Genomic DNA, 11,764 nt, shown 5'->3' on the forward strand with positions numbered 1-11,764 from the left:
TTTCTCCAGGGCGTAGAAGAAGCGGGAGCCACAATCCATCTCCCGAATAAGGTGGATGCGGGATCGAACAAAAGCACCCCGGGTCCGATGGTCTTCGAGGGCCAGGAGCTCCTCCCGCTTCTCCCGGCACGCTCCGCAGAGGGATGGATCCGCGGGGTTGATGGCCAGACGCCTCTCCAGCTCCAAGACCTCCCGCTCCAACTGCCCTATCGCCGCATCCCTCCGTCGGCTGGCACCCCGAGTGTAGTCACGGCAGAAGAGCCGGGCGCGCACCTTCCCCAGATCCCACCACCGCCGCGCCGAGGAAAAGGCACGCCTCTGCCCTCGCCAGGCCAGCCAGAACTCCCGGAAGGACGCCACGAAGCCCGCATCCTCCAGCAAACTATTATTAAAGTGCCAATAGGCCGGCCCCGGCCTCTCCGCGCAGAGAGAGGCCGTCACGGTGGCAAGGTGGTGATCCGAAAAGGGGGCCGGCCGAACGCTGGAGGAGTGGGCCCGTGAAAGGTGGAAACGTGACAGGTAAATACGGTCCAGCCGGGAGTGGCATGACCGATGGGCCTCCACCCGGACGAAGGTGAACGTCGAGACGTAGTCCGGGTGGTGGTCGCGCCAGACGTCCACCAGGGAGTGGCGGTCGACAATCTCCCGGAGGACGTCCGCAGCTGCCGGGCACTGATCGGTCCCCGAGCGGTCCCGTTCCTCGAGGGTGGTGTTAAAATCCCCTCCCAGGACCAGGCACTCACGAGGGTCCAGGGAGCCGAGGAAGGCGGATGCCTGCTGATAAAAACGTAGCCTCTCCGGGGCCGATGTCGGGGCGTAAACGTTGACGAGATTAACCACAAGCCCCTCCATGCGGACCCGGAGGTGCAGCAGGCGACCCGGCACAGCCTCGGCGACCCCTAGCACCTCAGGCCGTAGGTCGGGGGAGAACAGGGTCGCCACTCCAGCCGCGCAGACAGAGAAGTGGCTAAAGTAGGCCCCGTCCCCCCACTCCAGCCGCCAGCTAGCTTCAGCGACCGGATCCGTATGGGTCTCCTGCAGGAAAACCACAGAGTACCCCCCCTCCCGGAGGAAGGAGAGCACCTGGCTCCTGCGGATACCCATCCTACAGCCTCGGGTGTTTAAGGTGGCAAGGATGATCGGCGCCATGAGGAGGGCTGGGGCGGATCCTCGCTGGCAGACACGCCCACGGCCTCCGGCAGGCTGCGCAGCAATCCGTGACCAACCCCGAAGGTGAGTAAGGAGTCACGGAAGACACGGACCCGCCGGTAGGCCGCGGCGGCCTGCTTCCCGGTCCTCTTACCCTCCCCCATGAGGGCCTGCGGGGCCCGGAGGACCTGATGGAAATCCCCCCACCGCTGGAGCGCAAGATGGACTTTGTTCCGGGAGCCACGGACGTCCTCAAGGAACTCCTGCAGCTCCTCGCTCAGCGCATGGGGGGGTGGGGTCACTGATCGATGACTGGCTCCCAGTGGGGCCCCCGTCACAGCCCCGTGGCCCACCAAGGCGGGTAGGCAGGGGGCAGATCCCCAACGTGGCAGCAGATGGACCGACGCCACACGACCCGCCCCGCTCCCAGATTCAGGAAGGGGCGGTGGAAGGAGAACAGCAGCCCCTGGGGGGTTGGGACAGGAAAGAACTAGTGAACCCGCTCCCAGGGAGGTATTGCCAGGGGCGGCACTGGCATCGCAGGAAGTGGGGGGGACAAGGACAGAGCCAACAGGAGTAGGGTGGGGATCAGGGAGAGAATCCGGGAAGGAGGTAGAGGCAGGATCCGGAGCCTCCATAGGTGAGACGCCAGAAGGTGGCTCCTCCTGGCCAGGCTCAAGGATCTGGGAAGTGGGCAGGGGACCCCTAACGATGCCGGGCTCAGCCACTGTGGCACGTGCGGCAGCCTCGGCATCCAGAGAGAGATGGTAGTCAATGGGGTCCCCGCTGAGGAAGGAGGGCGGGTCCTCCACACCCAAGAGGGACACCCCCTGGGAAGCGGGTCTCGGCAGCGGGGCACTGGCCGTCGCCCCAAGGGGCTCGGCAGCCGCCAACAGAGTGCCACCCGCAGCCGAGTCGAGGGAAGATTCCAGGGGACCCTCAGAGGTGGGAGCAGAATCAGCGGGTAGGGGAAGGGACCTGGGGACAGGGGGGATGTAGTGAGGGCGCCCAGATCGAGGCCCGCCAGCAGAGGGTTGTCCTCCCCCTGCGTGACCGGGGTCAAACCCAGGGCCTCGATTTCTGCGTAGATGGGAGGGAGATCACAGTCCACCACCCCAGGGCCCTCCCCGCCAGCACCCGAGGTAATACCCACCGCGGCGCTCTCAGAGGCGCCAAGTGGGAAGGGGGCGAGAGAGGCTCCCTCGGGGGCATCCACGGGAAGGGACTCCGGAGGAGGGGTGGTGTCACCTTCCGGTGCTGCCACGGCATCCCCAGCCGGCACCACAAACTGGGAGTCATCAGGGGACAAGGCGGAAGACTCGACATCGGCACCCCCCTTCCTGCTCTTCCGGGGGGCCTCCGAATCCGAAGGATGTAAAGAAACTCGAGCCTTCCGCTTGCCCCGCTTCCCCTGCACTAAGGACCAGCCCTCCATGGCATCATCCGGGGGCTGGCTAACAGGGGTCGGCTCGGGGGGCAAGGGCAATGGCTCAGGGACTCGAGGAGGCAGTGGTGGGACAGCAGAAACCGGGGAGGAGTCCCCCTGGGACGAGCCCTCTCCCACGGCCGGCGGTAGCCCCGCCACACCATCCTCCACAGAGGTGGACCGAGAAGGAGGAGGAGGGGCAGCTTCGGGTGCCGGGCAGCCAGAGGGACCGGCGATGACAGGGCCGGCGCCTTGCCGGGGCTCGGGGGTCCCGGACGCTCCTCCGTGCTGGGCCAAGGGACAGTCCCTCCGGACGTGCCCCATCGCCCGGCAGAGGTAGCACCGGGCTTCCCCCGTTGAGTAATGCACCCGGTAGTGGGCTCCCTGGTAAGGGACCAGAAAGGACCCCTCGAGCGCCTCTCCGCCACGCGCCGCCGGTGGCAGTTGAAGCTGCACTTGCCGGCGGAACGAGAGAACATGACGGAGGGCGGGGTCCTTGCAGCCCAAGGGGAGAGGGCTGATGACAGAGATGGGGCGTCCCAGGGCAGAAAGGGCGGGCAGCAGGGCGGCATTGGGCAGGAAGGGAGGGACGGAGGTCAAGATCAAGCGGACCCCCAGGTCTTCTAACGGCTCCAGGGGGACGAACACGCCCCCCACCGCCAGGCCCGTCTCTACCGCCTCCTGGGCGGCAGCCTCCGATGCCAGGAAGAAGACCACCTTCCCGTACATTTTGGAGGCCGCCACGATGGCTGTGGGCCCCACTACCCTGGCCAACGCCCGCACGTAGGTCTCTACGTGGGGCGAGGCGGGCACCAGGAGGCAACGGACGCTGTGCTTCCTGGTCAAAGTGGGAAAGGGGCCCCGGCCGCTGTAGATGTTGGCGGAAGCGGCGGGCGGAGGAGCAGCGGCAGGCGGGGGGGCCGCCGCCACCTGGGCGTACGCCCTGGGGGCTGGGGGAGGGGGACCTGCAGAGCTGGTGGAGGGAACAGCGGGGAGGGACGCCGCAGCCGGTAGCGGGGCTGCGGCAGCGGGGGCAGTCTCCACCATGGAGGGCCTGGCCTTTCTAGCGGGGCCCTTACCCTTCTTCCCACCCCGACCCTTCCCACCGGCTGGGGGGGCTCCCCCCGAATCAGAAGGGGCGAGAGACATGGCAGCAACGGAGGTCTCCCCAGTACTCGCTGCTGCCAGTGCCCCAGCAGGGGCGGTGATAGGTGGAGCAGCAGAGGCGGTCGAGGTAGAGGCTTGGGCAGTGGACACGGGGGCAGGTGGAGGAGGGGTAGTGGGAGCATCGCGAGGGGTCTCCCCCGCCGCATCCCCCGCCATAACAAGAGCGGGGAGGGGGACAAACAGCGAGGGGAGGGGAAGGAGAGGAGGCGGCCACCCCTCCCCGCTAGGCTGCAGGCAGGGGAGGAGGGCGCCAGAATGGGAAGGCTAAAGGGGCGTAGGGAGCAACCAAGGACTACGGGTGGGATTGGTGCAGGGCACCAACGCAGAGGGGGGTTCCGGCTCCTCCAGTTGCACTAGGGGAGCGGGGGGGCAACGGCAGAGGGGGGAGTGCAGTGAACAAGGGGAAACCAAATGAGGAAGGGCACAAGCGCCTGAGAGGGGGCGTGGGCGCATGAGGGGGAACCAATCAGGGCTGGGGGAGCACAGGGTGGGGGGAAAGGGCGAGCTGAGATTGGGGTAGAGGGACCACGGGGACAGCTACAGGGCCGGGGCAGAACTATCAGGCAGCAGAGGGAAATAGGTGGGGTGGACAAATGTGGCAAAGGGGAGGGGGTCAGTCCAGTATGAGGGGGGAGGTGGTGCACCCACAGGCACTTGTGCCAAAAAGTCAATGCTTGGCTGCTGCAGGCCCAAATGGTGGAAGTGGGCGTGGTGAGCCAGGCGAGCAGCTCAGACCCAGAGGCAGGAGTCCAAAGCAGAAGGAAAACAGCCTGCGGGGGTGGTGGAGGGGGCAACGATGGTGGTGGTGGCGAAGGGGGACACGGATGGACTGGGGGCAGGCTCCACGCCACACCCCCGGTGCCCCAGCAGACACAGTCCAAACCCCCACCACAAGAGCACAGTTCGAAAAAGACTCAGTCCAGAAAAGCCCCCTCCACAGTGGTCTTCATACTGTCTCCAGCAGCAGGCGGTCCTCTCCTCCTTCCTCTCCTTCTCCGGGCACCAACAGCTCCCCAGCAACAGCCACAGCAGCCCCAGCAGCTCCAGGTGGTGGTGGTCTGGCGTCCAGGCAGGAGGGACCCCGCTCAGAGGGTGGTGTCCTCAGCAACAAGAGCTGGGGTCCCTCACTCCCCTCCTCTCAGGGAAGCAGGCCAGCACCCCCCCCCCAAGGGGCTGTAGGTGGAATAACAGCAGTAACTGAGGTGGGGGGGGAACCACTAGCCAGCCAGCAAACAGACAGCAGAGAGAGGGGTAGGTGGTGGTGTCTAGCCCAGCCAGGGGAGCAGCAGGAGCAGGAACAGCAGCAGAAACAGCAGCAGCGAGGGCCCAGCGCCCAGCAGGAACAGCAGCAGCAGCAGCAGCAGCCCTCTCCCTCCTTCCTCTACAGCAGAGCAGGCAAAGGAAGAGTCAGTACTGGCCCCAAGAGAAGCAGGTTTCTGTGCCCTGAGGGACTAGAGCAGGGGCTGCACTAGAGTAATCAGGAACTTGCTAGAACCAATTAAGGCAGACAGGCTGATTAGAACAGCTGCAGCCAATCAAGGCAGGCTAATCAGGGCACCTGGGTTTTAAAAGGAGCTCTCTCTAGTCAGATGGGGAGGAGTCAGAGGAGAGGAAGTGTGTATGAGGAGCTGGGAGCAAGATACACAAGGAGCTGAGACTGAGAGGGTGTGCTGTTGGAGGACTAAGGAGTACAGGCAGTATCAGACACCAGGAGGAAGGTCCTGTGGTGAGGATAAAGAAGGTGTTTGGAGGAGGCCTTGGGGAAATAGCCCAGGGAGGTGTAGCTGTCACACAGCTGTTACAAGAGACATTATAGACACTGCAAATCCATAGGGTCCTGGGCTGGAACCCTGAGTAGAAGGTGGGCCCGGGTTCCCCCCAAACCTCCCAACTCCTGATCAGACACAGGAGGAGTTGATCCAGACTGTGGGGGAGATCACTGAGGTAACCAAATCTGCCAATAAGCGCAGGACCCACCAAGGTAGAGGAGGAACTTTGTCACATTGGTCACAGGATGGCTATGAGCTGCAAATGAGAAGTGGCCATGAAAAAGGCTAACAAAGTCCTAAAATGCTTTGGGTGATGCATTTCCTGTTAAGACAGGGGAGTAATAGTACCATTGTACATGGCACTGGTGAAACCTCATCTGGAATGCTGTGTGAAATTCTGATCACCCATTATAATAAATGAAGGGGGGAGTAGCTCCCTTTTATGGACCCAGCCAGCCAGTTAGCTATAAAATCCCTCTTAGTAGCTGGTCTCTATTTACTTTACCTACAAAGGGTTAAAAGGCTCCCTGCGATGCATAGGTAAAAGGAAGTGAGTGGACACCTGGCCAGAAGAGCCAACTGGAAAGCTAGAACTTTCTGAAATTGAAACAAGACTCCCCTTTTGTCTATATGTTGTTGTTCTTGGAGAGAAGCAGAGACAGGGCTGGGACTATGCTGTAAGAAGCTTGGGGCCAGATATGAAAACCATCAGTATGATACCTAGAAACTACTAATTTGAAATCCCAGATGTGTAAGTAGATCAGGAAATATTGAGGAAGACATGATCAGGTTTATCTCCTTTTATTTCTTTATGGCTTATGGACTCCTCTGTGCTAGCCTCAGGTGCTTTTGTTTTGCTTGCAACCTTTAAGCTGAACCTCAAGAAACTAATCTTGATGTGTAATCCTTGTATTTGCTCTTTTTAAATCTAGCAATAGCCTAAGTTTCCAGATGTATTTTCTTCCTTTTGTTTTTTTTAATAAAATTTACCTTTTAAAAAAACAAAAAAACAAAAAACAGAATTGAATTTTTGTGTCCTAAGAGGTTTGTGCACATGTTGTTTAGTTAACTGGTGGCAACAGCTGATTTCCTTTGTTTTTATTTTTCAGCTCTTCCCAGAGTGGGGTGAAAGGGCTTGAGGGTACCCCACAGGAAGGAATTCCCACGTGCGCCTTCCTGGGTTTTCAAAGGGGTTTTGCACTTTCGTGGTGGCAGCATCTCCCAATCTAAGGTCAGAGAGAAGCTGTAACCTTGGAAGTTTAATACAAGCCTGGAGTGGCCAGTATTAATTTTTAGAATCCTTGTAGGCTCCCACCTTCTTCACTCGAAATGCCAGAGTGGGGAGCCAGCCTTGATACCCATGTTTAAGACAGATGAATTCAAATTGGAACACGTACACATGACGTAACTTATGAGAGGAAACTCAAAGAGCTTGGCTTTTTTAGTCTAACTAAAAGGAGGCTGAGGGGAGATGTGATTGCTCTCCATAAATACATCACAAGGATAAATACCAGTGAGGAAGAGGAATTATTTAAGTTCAGCGCCAATGTGGACACAAGAACAAATGACTATAAATGTCCATCAACAAGTTTAGGCTTTAAATTAGTCAAAGGTTTCTACCTATCAGAGGAATGAAGTGCTGGAACAGCCTTCCAAGGGCAGCAGTGGGGGCAAAAAACCTAACTGGTGTGTAGCCAATCTGCGGCTGCTAGAAGTAAATATCTCCAATGGCCAATGATGTGACACTAGATGAGGAGGGCTCTGAGTTACTACAAATAATTTTTTCCCAAGTGAGTGGCTGGTGGGTCTTGCCCACATGCTCATGGTTTGACTGCTCTCCATATCTGTGGGTCAGGAAGGAATTTCCCTCCGTGTCAGACCCTAGTTTTTTTCTCTTTCCTTTGCAGCGTGGAGTGTGGTTTAAATTTGCAGGTTTAAACTAGTATATATGGTGGATTCTCTGTAACTTGAAGTCTTTAAACCATGATCTGAAGACTTCAGTTAGAGGTTAGGGGTCCATTAGAGTAGTGGATGGGTAAGGTTCTGTGACCTGCAATGTGCAGGAGGTCAGACTAGAATATCATGACTGTCCCTTCTGACCTTAAAGTCTATGAGAAATGCAACATTTGTTAAGTGTATGCGACTGGTTGCCTTTTCTCTTAGAATAAGTTTTCCTGTATAATTCTAATGTAGGACTATTGAAGAGTCAGCCTCTTCATTTCCTTGAGGGATAAAATCAGGCAATTCCACCTTTAATCAGCAGGCCTGTTCTAAGGGTTCATATTGTTTTCTACAGCAGTTGCCAATACTCTCTTAGCCAATCGTCAAAGGCTAATGCTTCACAAGTCCATTGTCCTCTCTTGCTAGGTAAGTAAAAACTTCCGTTTGTGTCACAGTAGGATGTGCCGCAGGAAGGTGGTTGTCAAAAGGGAAGTAGGATGCACCTTTAGTTTTGTAAAAGCAGCAAAGAATCCTGTGGCACCTTATAGACTAACAGACGTTTTGGAGCATGAGCTTTCGTGGGTGAATACCCACTTCCTCAGATGCATGTCATCTATAAGGTGCCACAGGATTCTTTGCTGCTTTTACAGATCCAGACTAACACGGCTACCCTCTGATACTTTAGTTTTGTATTATATTTGTTATTATATTAGAGTTTGTCAACAACAAAAGGCAGATGGGCAGCCTGTTCCTTTAAAAAGGGCCCCTGTGTGCTTGTGCATGAGGAATATAGTGAGGCCCCTAGGCCATCGCAAAGTAGCCCTGAACCACTCATCTTCCCCACCATTTTCTTCAAATCTTCTCTTAAATCATGCTCTATTCCACTTCAGCTGTGCCTTTTAATTTCCCCTATGCCCTCTGCATCAGGGCTTTAGCATCATAACACCTGTTTTCAGTTAATTTCTCAGGTCCCTAATCTACTGTCTTGTATTATTTAATATTACATAGCATCTAGGGTTACAGCCCGTATACAAGTAAAATATAAAGTGTCATATAAAAAGAGAAAAATCATCCTTTAGGGCCCCTTGAATGTAATTGATAAATAAAAGAGAAAAATTAAAATGCAATTGTTGCTTTGCAGGTGTTGCTATAAAATACCTGTTAAGAATGTAATCCTGCAATGTTTCTGTTAATCTTGTTTATTGTTTATGGTAGTCCAGTGCCTCATAAAGTGAGAAACTATTTCTGTATGTCAAATGCTTGCCCATGCTAAAGCATGACAGCTAACAAGTAATGGCTACCTACAAAACTGCTTCACTAAAAATGATTTCAGTTAGTTATCAACATTCCCCTAAAGTCCAGGACAGCTCTTGTATCCCCACTATCCTGCTTTACATGTTAAACCTCTAAAAGTTTATTTTTAAAAACTTTATTTACTCTGGTTAAAATCTGTATGTTTGGCAAAAAAGAACATAGAAAGATGAAATTTTAAATTAAAAAAAAACTCAGAAAAGGGGTGCAGGTGAGTTGGGGCTGTTTCTTCAAATAACATAATCAGAGGCTACAGCTTTATCTCTGGATTTCCTGCCATCATAAAACCATGGCTTTTGTTTTTTAAAAACTATTTTAGATTATAAAAATCATCAACTGTGGGTTTTATACTACACCCTAAATATTAAAGCTTTCTTTACAATTTACAAGTGATAAGACTGTAGATCTCTCTCTCTCTCTCTCTCTCTGTGTTTTGCATTCTGGTCAATTCATTTAAGCAAAATTCTAAAAAAGCAAACTAACACTGTTTTTTAAAGATAAAGAGATAAGGGAAATTGGTGTAGAAAGGCTGGACATAACTTTAATGAGGGACTTTCTACTATTTAAAAACAAATGCTAGAGGTTTTATGTAAAAAGATAATTTAGTTCCTGGTACAAAACTAAGACCAAATAAGGATGACTGCTAAATTTACATAAATTTTGTAAATAAATAAAGAGATTTACATGTATGCTCCTTTTGATTGGTATTTTAAAAGTTTATTTGTTAACACTTTACTAGATAGAATTCTATCTTCTGTAAAGAGTGTTATCAACTGTTTTACATAAGCTAGTTTTCTTCTAAGTTAGCCAGTGTGAGTTTTGTATAAAGTGTGTAAATCTAAAGCTTTCTTTACAGTTTACAGGTAATAAGTTTTTAGAGCAGTTTTCTTGCACGCAAAACTTTAAAAAGCAAGCTAACGCTATTTTTTTTAAAAGGCTTTTGTATTTCTATAAAAAAAACTTGTGTTATTTACAGTGTTTGTCTTTTCATTCAGTTGCTCAAAGAGATGCATTTTGTAAACAGGTCAGCAGACAAAAGCTATGCCTCTTGGGACATTATGGTTGGTTCATGAAAGTGAAATTCTATGACATATCTAAAGAATAGCTTCTGATTGGCTCAGCCAAGAGTCATGACTTGTCCAAGGCTGACTGTCCTGGAATTACTGGTATTTGACTAGTGGCAGCTGCAGTGGTAAGGTGCTTTTCTCTTTTCTCTGCTCCTTAATCAATGACACAGGCTTTCTTCCTTTCCTGTTTTAAAACTTTCTCTGCAGCTTTCTCACTTTATCTTCTCTCCTTGTCTGTAACAGGCTGAAAGTCTTATGCCTTTCTTAGCTGTTCTACAGCCTCTCTCATTTTGTGTCTTGTTTAATCACCACCCCTTCCCCCCAAAGTTCTCTAAAAATGCATGTTCTATTACTAGTATTTAATGCCTTTATTTTAAAAAAATACAATTATTGCTCTCTATTTTTGTCACTTAGACTTAATTTTAAAATAACCAAAATGCATACAAATTCTTCTTTTAAAAAAAAATCATGTTCTGTTACTAATATTTAATACCTTTATTTCAAAAGACGTACATTGTTTCTCTAAAAAGGTGTGTCATTCAGACTTTATTTTAAAATAACATCAATGCATAAACTATTTTTTCTCTAAAATGGCCTGTTAACATACTTATGTCTTCACACTTTAATCCTCTTCTTACTAAACTTTATTGAAAAGGGCTTAACTGTGTAAAAGCCTATTTTTTTCTTAAAATAAATTATTTATTCTTCTAACCTTAAAACTTTTTAAATGGCTCTCAGTGTGGAAAAAAAACCCACACAAGCAGTCCTAATGCTGCCCATAAAAAAAAATTAAAAAATCAAAATGGCTGCCACACCAATAATGTACATGTCCAAAAATGAGATCAGAGAGTGGGATGTAAAGCAAAAAAAGGGGGGTGTAGAAACATGTCATAATTTATATGGGGATGTCATTTGAAATAATTACTTGTGAGTCGTAAAGGCCCAGCCAATCCATGAGGAAAGGTCAAACCAGCTGGTATATAGGCTGCTAATGAAAACAGCCACTCCAGTCTGCTCAACGGTGCTACCTTGTTGGGGATGCTCCCTGTTACCTGGTAGTTCTGACTGACTATACCTGCTCCAGCTTGGGTGGCTGATGAAGGAGCAGCAGGAGGAGAAAGTGGCTGATGAGGGGCCCAGTAACAGGTAGGCACTGGACTCTGTCAAACACTAGTCCAATTAGCCAGTCCATTGAGGTATGTTCTCATTCTTGATGCCATCTCTCAACTTCCAGGAACGAGTCCAGAATTTTCTCCACTTGCTGCAGAGTGCTCTTAAACTGCTCCTGATTTTTCTGCTGCACACCTGCAAGCAGGTGCCCATGGCCCTTCTACACCTTCCTCTGCCCTCTTGCTGGGGTGGTTTCAGTTTCAGAAGCTAAACTGTCTGCAAAATCAATGAGCACGAAAACATTACATGTTTGGCCTTGAGAAAAAACTTGACTCCGCCTCCAATATCATAACTGCTGTATAAGGCCAAAATGTTGATACTTTTAAACGCTCAAGAAATGTAACTCTCTCTTCACTGGGTGCCCTGGTTCTCAGAAAGCTGCTACAGCCCATAAGGAAAGACCAGCTGCATATAATGGTGATACAAAAATTAGTAGTAGTTTTAATCATTTAAAAAGTTCATCCTGTCTCAAGAAGTTGGAGGATAGTGTGGAGATTCCTTCCAAGGACTATGTACCCAGTTTCAATTATCTTCTTCAAGACTGGACACCCGCTGGAGGATGGTATTTCAAGTACCTCAATGGAAAAAGGAAGTGGCTTTTCAGTCTTCATTCTGTGCCAGGGAAATGTTTCTGAGAATGGGAACCCCACTACATATCACTGAATGGAGGGATCTGGTGATCTATGAAGGAGGTCCAAACAGTTTTTCACACCCCAGGAATCTCAAAGACCAGCTGGAGCTCATGCTGCATGAAAAATTTGCTG

This window comes from Gopherus flavomarginatus, chromosome 1, assembly GCF_025201925.1.
Source record: "Gopherus flavomarginatus isolate rGopFla2 chromosome 1, rGopFla2.mat.asm, whole genome shotgun sequence".
In the NCBI taxonomy this organism is placed as follows: domain Eukaryota; kingdom Metazoa; phylum Chordata; order Testudines; family Testudinidae; genus Gopherus; species Gopherus flavomarginatus.